This window comes from Myiozetetes cayanensis, unplaced genomic scaffold (assembly GCF_022539395.1).
Source record: "Myiozetetes cayanensis isolate MyiCay16 unplaced genomic scaffold, myiCay2020 scf2-11, whole genome shotgun sequence".
NCBI lineage: Eukaryota > Metazoa > Chordata > Aves > Passeriformes > Tyrannidae > Myiozetetes > Myiozetetes cayanensis.
This window is the reverse complement of record NW_026087411.1, coordinates 16320430-16333863: the sequence shown is the minus strand read 5'-3', so window position 1 is coordinate 16333863 and position 13434 is coordinate 16320430. Positions and strand designations below refer to the sequence as shown.

Here is a 13434-nt window from a genome sequence, read left to right as displayed (position 1 = left end):
CGAGGTCTTAACAAATGCAAGGAAAATATAATTTCCTTTTTTTTTATACGAGGGAAAAAATGAAGCTCAAAGAAATTAAATTATTTACAGAATCAGTGGTAGAAGAACCAAAGCCTCTGGATTACTGCACCATATAAAATGTAAGGGGAAACAAAGAATGCTGTCAGTACACTGATCATTGTACTGTTGTCCATCTCTAGAGCAGAGCATTGCTTTAAGCAGAGCCTTTTTGGATTAAGATTGAAAATGGTTTTAAGTCACTCTAGAAAATTTTTCTGTTTGTCAGATTTCACACTAACAATTGTATGGCACTTCCTTGCTCTACTTAACTTGAATTTCACATGCTGGCACCATCAAACAACCCTCCACACAGAAACCCAAACACATTGTCAATGCGTTGTTAACATTAACATTGCTAATGCAAACAAAGTTCCTGTGGCTCCAACCAGGACTGCACAAACAGACACCTGAGCATCCAGTCTTCATCTTTTTCATGAAGTTCTTTTGACTGTAAAAGGATGTTACATTTAGACCAACAAGACTTAAGCTTTTTAGGCTCTAACTGGAAGCTTAAGCTAACTTAATCAGGAAAATGTTACTGTAATTTCTTAAGTATTTAAGCCAGATCTGAAGACTTTTCCAATAGAAACTCCAATATGCAAATTCAAAAATGCATAATCTCCATTCTGCCAACACAATTCAAAAGGATTTCCTATCTACCTGTAGCAATGCAAAGGTATAATTATACTACTCTAATTAAATATTGATGAAAATCCATTTAGGAAGGCTCTCTTGCTGAGAGCATGGGTCTGCATTGGTATAGTTACAACACTGTATTCCCCTGCATAAATAAAAACTATGTAAGTGCAAATTAAACCAAACAAACAAAAAACCCCAATCCTATACAGATGGGCAAAAGCACTGTTGCTGCATCAGCTACACCAAATCAGATTTCCAAGCCTGCAGAGATGTGCAAGAGAAATCACTAAGAATAACTATTTGGCAGTCACCTGCAACAGTCCACCTTTGAGTACAAGAATTAAAAACTCCATCCACACCATGAAAGAGCCAGAAATTGATCTTCAGGAATACAACCATATCATACAGAGCTCTGAGTGCTTTGAATGGAAAGTTACTATTTCCACGAGTTACCAGTTATTATTATTGCAACACTGCAGACTACAATTTGGAAAAGCAACATGATTTCTAAATGTAAAGAATCAATGTTATTAATTTTGACAAAAACGCTAAAAAACCTCAGCAGCTGCAAAATTCTGTTGTGAACACAATGTTTCCAGAAGGATGATTTGACAAGCATCTATTGACAGATTTCTACAACTGCTATGAAACAGGCTTTTAAAAATAATTTCATCCAACTGCAAGGTGGAACAGTTTTACTGGCTAACAACAGGATTCTGGTCACAGATTTCACTTGCTAACCACAGACACTGAAATATGTTCCCCAGTCATCCTGAAACTGAGATATCAACCCTCTCCTTCAATAGAGATGTCAACCTTCTCCTCCAGGAGAGAGACAAATGCCCCAATGACTCCCCAAATAGAGTTCAAAGATTACCTGCGCTTGTATCACAACTTTATACCCACTCGCTGTCTTCCAGCCTAGACCAGCTGAAATCCAGCCAGACAAAAATCATCTGTAGACATATAAACTGCATTTTGTTACAAGAAGGAAGACAAGCAGCAAGCTGTGCAGGAGGGATGATGCTAATACAGCTATACAGAGCCGGTTTCTAAATAGGCTAATAGTTTTGCTCCCTGCAGCTAAAACACATTTCAAAACAGACCTCAAGCGGAGGAGGAATTTTTAAGGTAAGTCCAGACTGCCGTGCTTCCTTCCCTCCCAAAGGATTTCATCATTTTGTTGTCATGATTCCTTTTTCTTTTTTTTTTTTTTTTTTTTTTAAACCTTACATTACTGCATTCAGTACAGGGGAACAGTTCAGGAAGTATTCTGTGAATCAAACACACCCCAAAAGTCACCCTTCTGTGGGACACAAAGAGTTGCTACCAATACTAAGAAAACCCACCACATTTTCAGTTCACACCAAAAACAGTGAATACAGCACGTTGTTCTGAACAGAAAAAGGGTTGCATGTACATAGAGGTGCATTACTTAAGTTCTACCACACTCAATGTGGTAGAAACAATTCTTCTACCTCAACTGACTTAAAAAAATCATGTCTTCTTTCTCTCAGAAGAGAACCTGAACCATCCGGTTACTAATTTTTTTGAAACATGGATAACAGTGTCAGTTCCACTGCTGGTACCATGTTACCATGCATAAATATACATTTCACTGATGGCATTTCAGAGGCAAGAAACCAACCCTAACTTTTCTGTGTTAAAACTTCATACAATGTGAGACCATCCCATTTAGTAGGATATCTGTGTCTGGAGACTCTGTGGGTCAATGATGAAGCTATGTCAGGGTCTGAATCAAAGGCAGCAGGTATGAAGTTGACACTTCCAAGTGCTTGTATGGATGCCCTTCTCCTTCTACCAATAAAACCTTACAGAGGATTTGACAGTGTTTCTCACCAGCTCCAAAGGCACAAAATCTATGTGCCTTTGTAGGCTGGGGGAAATACAGGTTTCATCTCTGCCTCAGTAGGGAACTGACTGTAAATCTCCCACACTCCCTGTACTTTTGATACAAGCTTTCCGCCAATATTCTCTTCCTGCATATGGCCTCCTCCTCCTACATGCAATTGAGTATTTTATGTGGATTCCTTATAAAACAAACAGCTTTTTCCATTTAGATAACGAGAGCAAAACTTTTGAAACATTTCAGTATCTAACCACTTCTGATTTCTTCAGTTCAGCACCAAAACCCCAAGACCACATACTCACAGAGCACCAACAAACTGACATGCCATTATCAAGAATGCTGTCACTTGTTAGTCAGGCACTAACTTGATCTGACAGTCAGGACTTGAAAAGCAAACAATCTGCTACAGTGAGGATTCCCGGTCACAGCCACACGTTCAGCAAGCTAAGAAAGGGCATCACAGAATCACAGAGTGGGTCAGGTTGGAAGGGAACACAGTGGGTCATCCGGTCCAACCTCCCTGCTGAAGCAGGGCCATCCCAGAGCACATGGCACAGGATTGTGTCCAGATGGTTCTTGAATATCCCCAGTGAGGGAGACTCCACAGCCGCTCTGGACAACTTGTTCCAGTGCTTAGTCACACGCAGAGCAAAGAAGTTCTTCCTCATAATCAGGTGGAACCTCCTGTGCATCAGTTTCTGCCCATTGCCCCTTGTCCTACTGCTTGGCACCACCAAGTAGAGCCTGGCTCCATCTTTGTGGCACGCTCCCTCTTGCACCAGCTTTTTCTTCTGGAAAGGATGCAAACAAAGACCACATCTGCAGATAAACTAAACAAGCATTTCAAGATAATGAACAAGTTAGGGAAGAACTTCACCCCTAGTCTTGATCTCTTGAATAGGCCAAAAGGAAATTATGGGAGTTTGGATCCAAGCTTTACAGCTGAGGTGTTAAACTCAGATTTGTGGCTCTGATTCAGGGAATATCTAGTGCAAATAAACTGGTTTGTGGATCTCTCAAGCAAGTAGGGGGAGATGAAAGCAGCATTATTTTCCATCCATGCCCAGGAGAGGCTGGAGAACTCTGCTTCCAGCACAAGAGAGAGCACTGCTGTGCCCTTGCTTCTCTTTGTACTAAACTCCACATCAACTAAGAAAACACAACGAGAAATGAAACAACTAAGATGTATTTCTCACTACCTCCATATCACAGATGCATTGTTACAGATTTGTACATCTTCTACTTGTATAAGCCAAGTTCTTCACTATCCAGCATTTTCCACACCAAATCAGGGACAGGCTAGACATGGATTGCTGAAAGAGGCGGGCCAGGTGCAGAAGGCAGGAGGAATTGTGGTAGTCTGGTCACATTGGACCAATAGCAGCTTAATTCTGGGTTGAAGCAATATATAACTGGTTACCTATAGGTGTGAGAGGGTTTATTCTTCTGCCCTTGTTTTTCCTCAAAATTGCAAATTATTTCTAATTTATCCCAACATAAATCAGCGTGCTCCCATACAATGTTTCTACTTGTCTTTTTATTCTCATCAAAATTACAGTTTGGGGGATATGCAAGGAGAAAGATAGAGATGCATTAAAGCCACAAAGCTCCATCTTCATAAATTATTCTCAAAATGAACTGAAGCACTTTTCCTATTACTTAGCAGCACCAAGCTGATAATGCCAAAACTTGGAATAAAAGGATGTTCCTGCAGAATAAATTCAGGGAAAGGGTAGTAAACAAAGGAGAAAATGTACCAGAATAGGTACAACTAGAAAAAAATATTTTTACTGCAAAGAAGAAGGTAAGAGAATGAGATCAAAAGAGAAGATTTTTTTTTCAGTATCAGTAAGATAAAAGTCATGGATCAGAGCCTGGCCAGCTGGCTAGTGCTGTCTGTAAGCAAGTATCCAATCTTAGCACCACCCCACAATTTGTTCTTTTCTGGAGCTTTCAAAGATTCCTATATATTGCTACAAGTTATTATTTTGACATTTTTAATTTCTGCTACGCTGATACATGCTTGGGAGAAGCATTACATTCCTTTTCCACACACACTTCTTACATTTCCCCACAGGTTTCACATTGCTGCTGCTTATGTTCTCCATTCCTACCAGCAGTGACTTATGCACATTCACCAATATCCAGGAAACACATAAGGGAATCTAGGTTCTGTCACTAAAAAAATCTGTTCAAGCATGTCGCATATTACACCATACCCACACAGAAGACTCACTACTCAGGCTGTCCAAAAATGTCCATCACCTGAATTAACCATACCTCCTGGATTCAGGCAGCCTTTTCTGTTCAAATAACTGCCTCCCAAATGAGAATGCTGCGTTCTCAATCTTTTCTCTTGTTAGTCCCCTACTTGTACATCGATTTTCTTCCTCTTATTTCCTCCTTCCTTCACATCTTTCTCCCTGAAGTCTTCCCTCCCACAGTCCCATTTCCCTGCTTCCCACACCATTTTTATTCCCCATTACCCACTCAACAGCAGAGTCCTACCAATGCTGTCTCAGAAAGAAGCCCACAGCAGACAGAAATTCTGCTGAATCTGTGCTTCCTGCCTCCCAGTGGCACAGCAGAAGCCCAGCTAGACCAGCAAGAGGCAGGACAAGGGAACAGGGGCTCTTCTAATACAGGAGGCGTCAGGCAGGGATGATCAGATTCAAGATCTTCCTAATTTTTCTTTCCCTAAAAAGCGGTCAGGCAGAACTTGGAGGAAGTAACTCTAAGACACACACACCCACACACTCACATACACAAAACAGGTGTGTTTGCAGGGCTAAGGCAAGGTGAAGCAATACAGCAGCAATGCAGCTGTGGCTGCAGAATGAGGGCAAGAGGAAGGGACACAGGAGACCGCAAAAACAACCAAAAAATTTGAGAATAAAATAACAGCAGCCCAAAAAGCATCCCCATCTGCTTAGCTAGGTTCTTATGAAACCCCTTACTTTAATTACAGGGGCATGATTAAGGCTAAGGATACATTTCAGCAGAGCTCCAAACAGGTCTGCCACTTAGATGATCGGCAAATCAATTTTCTAAAGGATCTGCTAATAGTGTTTATATAACACTGAGGGAAGAACAACTCTGAAGCACATTCAATCAAACTGATTTCAGTGGAGCCTTCATTATGTTTGCTTATAAATGCCCATTCTGTGAATGCATAAAGCAGTTTCCACTTAGTGATACAATGTGAACTATTTAGCCCAAACTCATAATGCTAAAAAATAAGGCAACAGAAGATTGACTAAACAATTAAACACTTGAAATCATGACTCACACACAGCATGAAGATGGTTGGCATTTAAATACACTAACAAATCAAATGTCATTCTATTAAAAAAATGGTGCTCGTATCAACAATGCCTGGTGCTTGCACGCTGCCTGTTTTGAGATAATTGCAAGAACTACAAGTTATTAATTCTCATCATTTTACTGTAGGTCTCCTAAATATTTTAAGCTTCAATTCCTCCAGCAAAGTAGCTACACTTCCAGATGTATCTAAAAAAACCCCAACCTATCTTCGACAGCTAAAATATGACATGACCCTCAAAAGCATAAAAATACAAAAGGACCCAAAAACAATCCATAGATTTTTCATGACCTACTGCATTGATGAGAGAGTTGCAAGCGGTGTACTATGGAACAACTCAATGATGGCATTATTTCTTCATCTCTCTTATGTTCTGCTTCATGTGTTCACGTTATCAAACCTGGAGCTGCAAGTTCAGCACTCCTGCAGTATCTTGCTGAGAAAACCTACTTCCATTGTAAATGTTTTGTGATTTTAATGTAACTTTTCACAATGTCATTCCTAAAATAAATCCCTGCTTTATAGTATTACCTTTTCAATGGGAAGTGGAGAAAAATGCTTTGTCCTGCTTTCACGAAGTGCATTGACATTCCTCTGAATTTAAAACTACCCTTTGTCAGTTTAAAGCCATTGCCCCTTGTCCTGTCACTACATGCCCTTGTAAAAAGTCCCTCTCTGTCTCTTGTGGGCTGCCTTCAGGTACTGGAAGGTGCTATAAGGTCTCACTGGAGCCTTCTCTTCTCCAGGTAGAACAACCCCAATCCTCTCAGCCCGTCTTCATAGGAGGGGTGCTCCTGCCCTCTAAGCATCTTCATGGAACTCCTCTGGACCCATTCCAAGAGGTTTACGTTCTTCTCATGTCAGGTGTACCAGGGCTGAATGCAGCACTCCAGGTGGGGTCTCGTCAGAGCAGAGTAGAGGGGGAGAATCATCACCCTTGACCTGCCGGTCACAGTTCTTTTGATGCAGCCCAGGGTACATTTGGGTTTCTGGGCTGCAAGGGCACATTGCTGGGTTATGCTGAACTTCTCATCAACCAGCATCCTCGAGTCCTTCTCCTTAGACCTGCCCTCAATCCTTCCTCTGCCCAGCCTGTATTTGTGCTTGGGATTACCCCGACCCAGGAGCAGGACCTTGCACTTGGTCTTGTTGAACTTCATGAGGTTCACACAGGACCACCTCTCAAGCTGTCAAGATCCTTCTGGATGGCATGCCTTCCCTCCAGCATGTCCACCACACCACACAGCTTGGTGTCATTAAACCTGCTGAGGATGCACTCGATCCCACTGTCCCTGTCACCGACAGAGATGTTAAACAGCGTCAGTCCCAATACCAACCCCGGAGGAACACCACTTGTCACTGGTCTCCACCTGGCCCCCAGCTTGTGCTGGTGCCTGGGGTTATTCCTCCCCAGGAGCAGGATTCTGCACTTGCCTTTGTCAAATGTCAAACAGTTCCTCTCTGCCCATCTCTCCAACCTGTCAAGGACCTTCTGAAGGGCTGCACAGCCCTCTGGGGTATCGGCCACTCCTCCAGCTTGGCGTTGTCAGCGAACTTCCTGAGGTGGCCTCTGCCCCTTCATCCAAGTCATCCACGAATAAGGTAAAGAATACTGGGCCCAGTATCGAACCTTGGGGGATGCCACTAGTGACAGGCCTCCAGCTAGACCCTCTGCCTCTGATTACGACCCTCTGGGATCTGCTGTTCATCCAGTTCCAAATTCACCTCACTGTTCACACATCCAGTCCACTCTCCCTGAGCTTGCCTCTCAGGATATTGTGACAGTATTGAAAGCCTTGCTGAAATCCAGGTAGATAATATCCACCGCTCTCCCCTTGTCCACCCAGGTGGTGTTTCATCCCTCCACCCAAGGAGAGTTCATAAGTGACCTGGACAAGACCCTGAGCAACCTGGCCTAACTTTGAAATTAGGCCTGCTTTGAAGAAGAGATTTGGGAGGTGATTTCTTAGAACCCTTCCAATCAAAATTATTCTATGAACACTTTATTGTTTCTTTTAACAGGAACTGGATATTTCCGATGTTGCAATTATTATCAAGGAACACAAAACCCATTCCGTTAATAAAATTGCATCTTGCTCTCTGCACAGCATCACGGTCACAAATTGAATTTTTTAAATGGGAATGTCCAACTGTGAAACACTGGAAGTTGACCCAGTAAATCAAACAGTATTTGACATTTTTCTGCTTTTACCTCATCAGCTGACTCTGCCCTGTGACTTTAAGTGACTCTTTTCAGAGTGGAAATAATAATAATTCTTGCCTGTTTTATGTGGGAGACATACTTTGTTTCCACAGAAAGTGGGAGTGTTTTCCAAAATACCACTTTCAGAAGCTTAAGTCTCTCAGTATCCCCAGCTTACAACTTAAACGAGACCTAGTTCCACTGCCTGGTAGAGTCACCTTCAGCTGTCAGCAGCAACAGCGCTTATAAATGAACAGCATGTCACAGGCACTGAGGATGAGGAACAGGTCAAAGAGATGTCTGTTATCTGCATGGAAAACATTCTTACTATCTGCTGAGCTTCTTACTCTTTCTGAAAAATATTTTGCTAAAAGGATATTATGTTGGGGTGGGGGAAATACACTAAGCCAGAGGGCTGAGGGTTGAATTCAATGTTTTAAGTGTGATTTCATGTAGTACGTGGTGGCTGAATAAACAAATATGTGTAACGAGCTATAAATTCATGCCTCAGACTCAATCTAAGAGTCGTACTCATGGTCTAATAAAATATGACAGCTATATTGCCTTGCTTATTAACAAGCATAGCAGTTTTGAAAAAGCACTAGAAATACATTATTTACCAATTTGGATATAAAATCCCTTTAGTAAGTAGATTTTCCAACTAATCCTAAAATGAAAAAAAAAAAAAACAGATGGGTGACAAGCAAATAACATTTAAATAGCTCTCTGCACATATTGTGGGAGGCACAAGACTCCACAGAATAATTTATTTTACACAGATAATGGAGTCATTGTGACTTGTGAAGCATCTGGAATTACAGCCAGTGGCAAACACACGTAATTTAAAACCTTTCTCCAAATAAATCTCATCACAACAGTTCAAGCATACACTGAGATCCACTTGATCTTTCCACAGCATTTAAGTCTATGTTAGAGCCCAAAGACTTCTATGATCTTTTTAATTATTATTTAAGCATGACATGGTAACTAAACTGAAATATACTTCTTTTCTAATATATAAGATACAGTTTGCTCCACAGTCTGTGCTGCCTGGCCTAATATCTGTCTGTCAGCATTAATGAGACAAACTTCTGAAAGAAAAGTTGTAAGGGAACTGTCAAGCCATGTTATAGCCAGACCAATCTGGTTGTGCTCTGTTTTTAAAAAGAGTGGAAATATCAGACTCATTCCTTAAACTGTCATGACTGTAAAACCTTCAGGGACAATGTGCTTAGCTGCTTAGGGAAGAAAAGACATCTTCAAGAAACATGTATAACATATAGTAACAGCATTTGTGCTCCCATTCATCAAAGCTTCATCTAATTTTATTTTTAAGCTCGTAATTATCCAACATTCTCAGATAAGTGTATTAATGACTCATTAAAGAACAGTACTGAACTTCAATATCTGAAAGAAAATTCAAGCTTTACCACAAGCCTGTAAGGAAATTACTTCCTTTTCATGACACGCTCTAAAGCATTGCAAAGAAGTTAAATTGAGACTGGGAGCCTTTTGTGGAGAGAAGCACAGGTTCAAGGGAGCTCATAGATCTCTTTGCTGGTTTCAGGTAAGGCAGGGATCTATCCTCCAAATCTAAGTCACAGAAACAGTAAGACACAGAGAACATTGATAGACCAGCACACAGTTTGTGACCAAAGCATTTTGCTCAACTGAATTTGTTATCAATCCAAGCTTTACAGGATCTTCTTGTGTACTTTTTAATGTATCTTCAAAATTAGACTATGGGTTTCATGAGGTTGCCAAAGTAAATCAGATAACGAATATTCACCAAATTCCACACATAACCTGGAGAGCTTTAGAATTTTTTACCTAGGCTGTTGAATCTTAAGTACTAATAAAACACAGTCCACATCACCAGGACAGTACAGTGAAAAATAACAGAAGTGGCAACATGTTATATGTAAATAGCACCTTCTGTCAAAAGGCAAAGACATTTTAGGAATAGATGTTAAATGAAGTGACAGTTTAGTTCCATTACTCACACTTAGCAAATGAGAAAAACAGGCACAGATAATTCAAGCTGTCTGAGAAACGTAATACACAAAGCCATTAGCAGAAACAACACAATACATATTCCAAGGGCTTCTTTCCCTGGTGTTTGCAAAAAAAAAAAAAAAAAGGATGCTTTGACTTAAAACTACAAGTCAATTTTAGCCTATATTACTCTGTTCAGTCACTGCCTCCCATTGTTTTTAAGTATACCTGTGAACTTATACCTGTTAAGTGAAGCCAAAGGCCTATTAAGGTAGTTTATCAGGATTAATACTATCCTCACACTTCAAAAGAGAAATAAGGAGGGGAGGGGCACATAACAGAAAAGTTCCACGCTCTGCTGCTTTATTCTTCTTACACCTGGCTCAAGTAACTGCCATCAACTTCAGCTCACACAACTCTGGTCATGCCAGAGAGCTGCTCCTGGATTCATCTGAGTTCACGATCATACCCAAATACTCCAAAAAGCATTCAATATGGTACAGCTTCTCAGGCTGGCACCATCAGTTTTTTCACTGGCATGATACTCCTACTTTCTGGCAATGCTTAAGGAGTGCTGGTTATGAAGCAGTCGCACACACGCAAAGATACGCTTGTATGACTTGAAAAAGAGAGAGAGCCCACCACAGAAATTCTCCTCTTTTAAAACAGTGAAGTTCTTGATAACTATGACTTGTTTTGCTCTGGTATTATCTTTCCTTTAAGTAACAAATTTCAAAGCAAGTATTTTCATCTTAAAATATCGTAAAAAGGGAAGGACTAAGATGACCCCAAACTAATATGTTTTAAGAGAATAATAGTGCTGTGGGACTTCACACAAGCATGCCACATTTTAAATCAGGAAAGAAAAGCCATAATTTGGTCAGCTTTAGTTAACTTCACTTCAGACACAACTTAGTGGAGCTACACTAGAAATTATTGTGGTATGTCAAGTCTTGTTGGGACTTCAAACAGACTTGACATAGCTCAGTTAGATGTTAACAGGAGGATAAATCTTAGTTCAAGAGAGTTTAGGAATGGAGTAAAACCGACCAGTAAAAAGCTATATATAAACAAGAACAAGCGCTGTGGTCAGCAAAACAAAGTGTCTGTGATGGTGAGTAATAAAGACCACACGCTCTGTTCCTGAGTTTACAACAAGATCAGATGAGGATATCAAATCACATAGTTAATAAACCAAATTCTGCTGTTAGTTGTATCACATAAAAATATGCTCCCATATGTACCACACCAAAATATGCTCAGTTGCATCAGTCCATTTGAGACGACACCTTGGCCAAAACACATTTCAGTGACACTGCAGCTGGTAAAACAGAGCACTACTGTAACTGTGTTTCTACAGCAAGAGCCATGTATTTATACTCAGATTAAGAAACCAAGCAGAAAGGTCACCATCCTCTACTAAATTCTCTAGCACTTTTCCACGAAAGTGTTATGAAAACATCCCCTTCTACGTGATGTTCCTAGTATTATGACATTACAGCTTGAGGTATTGTGGTCACTGAACAACCTCCATCCTTAAGCAATTCCTGTACCACAGGGAATCGTGCTGGTAGTATGAAGTACATGGAAATATATCTTCATCCCTTTTCTTTCATTTAATATGTATGAGTAAAATTCCAGCAAGAATACATTAAGATAATTCTTGGGCAGAGTTTAAACAAATGTTTCTGATAGTATCTAATTTTGGTTTGGGGTTTTTTTGGTGTTTCTTTATTAAGACAGACACCACTGGCTACCTATACAAGAAGATCACCCAGAGGCAGGAAAAAAATTATGACATGTTCCAGATGTCTGAAGGATTTTGTGTATTTTATTTACAATTCCTTTAAAATGTTCTGACCAGCTTCATTTTGTCTGCTCCCAAAGAGTAGAGAGCACAGGAATGCATAGAGTCTTTAACTTCTTAGAAGAAAGGCATCAGAAAAGCACAGTGTCCAAAAAAAAAAAACAATTCTCACTTTACTCTCTTGTTTTGGTTTTATAGTTTTTATTGAACCTATTAGATCAATATTAATGAAAATTGTAATTCATCTGGCTTGCCAGCAGAAAGAAAATGAAATTTTATTTGATCCACTGTTAATTCATTCCAGATAACTGCCCAAACCTCAGTCAGCTTCAGGTTAGAACAGTATCAAGTCCAAATGCTATAGCTTTTTCTTATCCTTTAAAATAATGTACAAAACATAAGTTCTTATTAAGTCTTAGAACCTCAGAAATCTTTGAAAGTGTTGGGATGCTCAGATTAATCAGCAGCTTATTCTTAGCAATGAAAAAACCAAAAAGCACTTTAACAGGAAAATTTAATTACTGAAATCCTCCACTGCCCTTAGGAGGACCTATTTACAATAAATTTACTGTCCCTTACAAGTATATTATAGTGAAAAAAAAAAAAATCAAGCCACAAGGAAGGAGTAGGAGTTTTGTTTCTTGGGAAGATTTTTACAATTGAGATATTTAAGGTAAAAGAAACTCCCATGACTGAACATGTAACTTACACAAGAAACCACACAATAACAATTCTTACAGAAAGGATAATAAATCTTCTTGTGCTTTGTATATGGGGATAATATGCATGCTTAAAAGTTTATTCTGGCAGGGTGTTAAATCTGTTATTCCATGACCTTCCTTCTCAAACCATGTATTTTAATAGAACTGCTATCTATTTACAATAAATTATGATACCAATTCTTGCACTATGATAACAGAACAGCACTTACATTTATAATTGAAATTTTCAATTTCAATTCCTCAACAATTTTTCAATAGATGTAAGAAACATGCTGCATAAACTGAAGCGTATTGACAAAAGGTTTTATTTCCAAGTTGCCTTACAGAGCTCCAGTACTAAGAGATTGCTCTTCATGACTTTATAGACTGAAAGTTGAAAAATTGTTTCACTACAAATAAATTTGCAGCAACTACACTCACTTATGGAAGAACAATTTGCCAGATTTGCTTGAAGTACTGTATATCTTCAGACAACAACTTCAGTCCAGGAAAAAGAGAACACAATAATATACTTCAAATATATAAAACAATTATTAAAATTGTTGCAATAATGAAAATGTTTTAATTTCTAGCTAGAGATTCAGAGCAGAACATACTATTAACTCTAAAACCTTTGAAGAAGCTGAGCACTTTTGGGAATCTTAAGATTTGAGGAAGAGGAGGAAAGAAAACATGAGTAATCATTCAAATTGTACTACTCCTTTGTTTCAGAGTAATGCAGTAGCTGACTGCTAGAAATCCTTTTCAGCCTTGCAGTACTTGACATCCCTACAATACTTGGCATTACCATCACACTTTTGTGGTTTCATTAGTAAG

At 39.6% G+C, this 13434-nt stretch overlaps 1 protein-coding gene across 3 annotated transcripts in view; it reads right to left on the bottom strand.

Annotated features, from left to right (window-relative positions):
- CNIH3 (cornichon family AMPA receptor auxiliary protein 3) overlaps positions 1–13434 on the bottom strand; it is a 50778-nt gene that overhangs the window by 36155 nt on the left and 1189 nt on the right. The window lies entirely within an intron of this gene.